Source organism: Nothoprocta perdicaria, unplaced genomic scaffold, assembly GCF_003342845.1.
Source record: "Nothoprocta perdicaria isolate Ctin4 unplaced genomic scaffold, notPer1 scaffold_75, whole genome shotgun sequence".
Lineage (NCBI taxonomy): Eukaryota > Metazoa > Chordata > Aves > Tinamiformes > Tinamidae > Nothoprocta > Nothoprocta perdicaria.
In genome coordinates, this window is record NW_020456032.1 from 950,098 (window position 1) to 954,616 (window position 4,519).

Below are 4,519 nucleotides of genomic sequence, written 5' to 3' on the forward strand. Positions count from 1 at the left end.
TTTACTCTGTGGTGCTTTTACAGCAGACTGTGGTGAGTGTTTCTGGAGGGTCTGAACCATGTCTACGTCCCTGCATGCTTCCCCTGGTGTTATCAGTAAGTGGTTATTCTGCTTATTAATAAGCAGAACAATGCCAGTTCTGCCTGTGTTTGAGACCTCAGGCATGCGGGCACACCTGGGTGCTGCTCGCCCATGCACTTCTTTGTGTGCAGGCTGGCATAATGCTGCCAGGGCAGGGCTGAGGCTGCCACGAGGGTGACGGAGGAGGTGGGGAGTGTCGGCTTGTGCTAAAAGGAGAGCTGATGAAGGGCCCAAGCTGACTCAGCTGCTCTGGCTGTTCCTGGTTTCCATGAAAACTCAGGGAATCTCCTGGGCCTAAGAGGCTCTAATGCTGCAGCAGGGTGAGTGGACATTTCTTTTGGGAAGATACTTTTAGGTATCTTCCTATACTTCAGGAGATACCTACATACTTTAGGGGAAATAGCCAAGAAATGCTGTAAAAGCATCCAGACTGCTTCTTGGTGTAGGTTTTGCAGTCTTGCTGGGAGAGGGCATGCCAGGCAGCCTGCACTAATGATCAAGGCAGATGAGTGTTGCAGCAGAGCTGCTTCTGATGCCACGTAACCCCCTGTCAGGAAGGGTGAGTCAGGGCACCCTTCTCTCTGGGGTGTTTTTGGTGGTATTACTCATGCACATGTTAAAGCAAAGCAATTATGGAGGAGGCTGGTGAAATGATGACCAGCTTCTACATTAAGAAACATATCATGGAGGTCTTGTTACCTATTGGAGCTATGTAATGAAGTATGGATGCACACCTGCACTTCCAGGACCTGGAGGTCAGATTTGGTTCTGCCCTTAACTACCTGTGCCAGTTTAGATTTAACAGCTGGGATTTGTAGAAAAAGCCTGTTCAGATAACTAGCATCTGCTTGTGAATCTAATCTACTTGTCTGATCTCACTATAACAGCAGTGTGTGGGCTCCTCTGTAGGTCCCCATTACATGAGGTGGCACCCCTGGGCCTTGTGGCAATGCATGGCAGCAGAGCAGCATGAGCAGAGCATGGGGAGCAGAGCATGCCCCTGGCACCACCATCCCACATATCCATCCCACAGCACCCTGGCTCAGGGCTGCTCATAGTGTTAGTGATTTACGTGTTTGGGATGTGAAGGCACTTCCTCTGCAGCTGCTCGGGGCTGCTGCCTCGTGCTGGAGAAAGTAGTTCCTGAAGCGATCCACGTCAGGAAGGAAGCCATTTCCTAGCCCGGGGTCTAGGACAATATAGGACTTGAATGAAAGCTCTCGGGGAAGCCGATGGGGGATCCCGGTTGGTGTTCGCTGCTGCAGGGTGGTGACTGTATCCTATGGGGCCAGCAGGGAGAGGAAGGGTGCAGGCTGCTCATGGGTGAGGGCAGCTTTGCCAAACCTTCCCAAACCAGCACAAATGATCTCGAATATCCCATGCTTGGTGCTGTGACTCCAGCTGGACTTGAGTTGGCACAGTCTGTGCTGCTCCTTCAAACTCCATCAAAGCCAGGCCAGCTGCCAGCTTCCCTCTCCCACAGGCACAGCTCACGGAGGTGGATTTACAGAATCACAAATTTACTTATCACACATTTACTTATTATTTTTTCTCCCCTTATTATACCTTGGCACTGAGGCAGTGCAGGCCAATGACACCAGCAAAATGAAGAGCCTGGAGCTGCATGAGCTACATGCACTTGAGCCTGCGCTGGAGCATGGGCTATCACGTGCAGTGCAGGGGACATTTCTCCCTGGCCTGTCCCTGTCTCCATGCTGCATTCTGCCCTGGAGCTGAATCAGCACCATTTCTGAGAGGACTAACAGAGGTACAAGTGAGACCCCAACAAATGCATCATTCCTTGCAGTCTGGGTCAAGGAGCAACTCGTCCTGGCATCACCTGGTGCAGTCTGAGGCCATGGGCAGCCCAGCTGAGCCACATCAGACTTTGACATTTCTCTTAATTGCAGAGCATTACCACCAATTACTTGATGCTTGGAGAGAGGAAAGGACATTCTTTCCTCAAATGCAGAAGGATCCTGCTGAGTCAGCTGTGAGTGCTGCCTTTTGGGTAAGGAAGACCTTGGGTGGGTAGGGCAGGTGTTTCTTTTTGTCTAGAGACCCCACAGGATTGGTAGATGTGTCCCTGGCTGGGCTTGTTTGAAAGATCTAGCGTGGGTGCTGGTTGTGCCAGGGAGCCTTTGAAATAGCTACATTTGAACACAAAATTTGGCAAAACTTATTTCACTTTGTTTTTTCCGTTCCCTTTTTTTAAAGCCTTAAATGAAAAAAAAAAAAAAAAAAAGTCCTTGCCTTGGGTCAGATGAGCTCTCACCACCTTTTCTCAGTGGTGTTTTTGTTCTCACTGCCCTGCATTCCTCACACTGCCATGTGTGCTTTGCTTCCCCCTTCCCCCTTCGTGCCCTGGGAGCACATGTGAGCAGGGAATGGATGATGATGCTAAGCAACCCCTGCACAAGCAGATATGTTTTTTAGGGAACTACTGTAGAGGCAGGAGAAGTGAAGCTAGGTGGAAAAATCCCTTCATGCTTTTTGGGTGGTTCATGCTGGTTAAACCACTGCACCTTTAGATTAGCATCCAGATCTAAACTAGTTTTTTCCTCATATATGAGAAAAGTGGAAATATATGGCATATACCTGCCATTGGCTATATCTGCTATACAGACCTAGGTATACACCTAGAGCTGCTGGAACGTTTTTTACTGTCTATAGAGACAACCGCGGTTCATAGGCTGCTGCCTGCCATGGGTGGTGGATGTTGATGGGCACCAGCAGCTCGTGCACACTGGTGGTTGTGCTGAGGAGCATTTGCCCTTGTTCCACATCTACAGACTGGGATATGAACAGGGCATCTGACTGCTGTGCCCTCCCCAGGCTCACTGCGTGCTACCAGGATGCAGCATGTACCCAGGGCCGTTGGGGACATCCTGTCCCTCCTTCTGCAGGAGGACTTGGCGCTTCTTGGCAAATGCAGCAGGGTGCAAGGGACTGATTAGAACTCAATAACCCAGCTATTGCACAGGCCACCCCACTCCACCAGCCACGTAATCTGTTTTGGAAGAACATCATCAGTGGAGAGAGTGTATAGTGGTGTTTGGCCCTTGCCTTGTGGAGGTGGTGGTAACCTCTTGCTCTCACATGAGTGGTGACTGCCTTAGCTTGTCTTCTGGACCCACAGGAGAAAGCTCAGAGAAACCAGTGGAGATGGAAAAAGCCCAAGTTGTGAAGAGGTTGGCTTTTCATGTGAGTGGTGACGCAAGTGTCGCACAGAAGCGTGATGGATACGCACACACCATCTCAGCAAGATGCTGCTCTCCAGGTCCCTCCCAAGAGACTGCTTGTCCAGGGGACACCAAGGACTTGTGCAATGGTGTCAGTGGCCTTTTCTGACATCCAGCATGGGTTTGTTTAATCTCTGGAGCTTTATGTCTGTCACTGGCATGTTGCCCCACAGTCTGCTGATGCCACCTACAGTTATGGGGAGATGCAGACGATTGGCCTGGCAAAGCAGAGTTGCAGACAGCCCAAAAGCCAGGGCAGACTGAGAGCTGCTGTCTAGAAGAACAGGAAGGCAATATCTTGCAGATATAGGGTCAGTCTGTAATGCAGTCCAATGCTTATTCACAGAACAGGTCCTGGCCCCAGAGCCAGAGACCTGCCCTGCTCATGTACCCGTAGAAAATCTCTTGGAGTAAATCATGCGCATTGCAAATGGCTGCTGTTGTTTAGATGGACGTGAGACAGTTCAGCCTGGAACTGAGTTCAGCCACTCAACTCTGTAAATTTAATGCATGCAAATGCTGCTGAAGATTTAATGGGAAACACAGTGGAGAAAAATAAAGACAGACCTTTTGAGGTCTTGGATGCTGAGAGTAATATTTGGGTTTGGTGACTCTCTGTATCTTAGAGATGGGAATGCAGCAAAGCTCTTTGAGTCCTGAGTGTACATGGAGCCCGACAAGCTTGTGGGCTAATATCAACAAACCTTTTGGACAAGCAGATCCTGTCTGCTCCAGCAAAGCTGCGGTGTTATTTTTCTTTTAACAATCGTATTGAGACAATAATTATGCTGTGCAGATTGGTCAACCCTGGCCTACATGATTTATTAGGAAACAAACAATTACAGTGGCTGAAAAAAAAAGAGCTTTGGACATAAAAATCTATTTTTTTCTCTTTATTTTTATTTCCCCCCCACCCCCTTTGAATTCCTCAGGAACTAAAGAAAAGGCCACCTAGCTTGGTCCCTGGAGAGGGGTTCCCTCCCTGACTGCATTTCTTATTAGACCACCAACCAAAACTGTACTTGCTGCTTGAATACTCAGTAGCTGGTGGAGAAGGAGGGAGGACAGGAACTGAAGCTACAGCGGGTGGAGGCGAGGCTGGGAGGGAAGGTGATATGAGCCGTAGAATAACATTCCCAGCTAGAGGAGCAGAACGGGCCTGGAGGAGGAGACCCGCAGTCGTTCCTCGCTGTCAG

At 49.5% G+C, this 4,519-nt stretch overlaps 1 long non-coding RNA gene across 3 annotated transcripts; it reads left to right on the top strand.

The window, feature by feature from the left end:
* Positions 1-3,944, top strand: LOC112957694. 3 transcript variants are annotated; one of them, XR_003251253.1, is made up of 4 exons: positions 1-32; positions 1,664-1,849; positions 1,992-2,092; positions 2,917-3,944. It is a non-coding gene; the product is annotated as an uncharacterized LOC112957694 (long non-coding RNA). The 3 variants fall into 3 exon arrangements; XR_003251255.1 differs by having other exon boundaries at positions 5-32; positions 1,660-1,849; XR_003251254.1 differs by lacking the exon at positions 1-32 and adding an exon at positions 34-95 and having other exon boundaries at positions 1,660-1,849.
* The last annotated feature ends 575 nt before the right edge of the window (positions 3,945-4,519 follow it).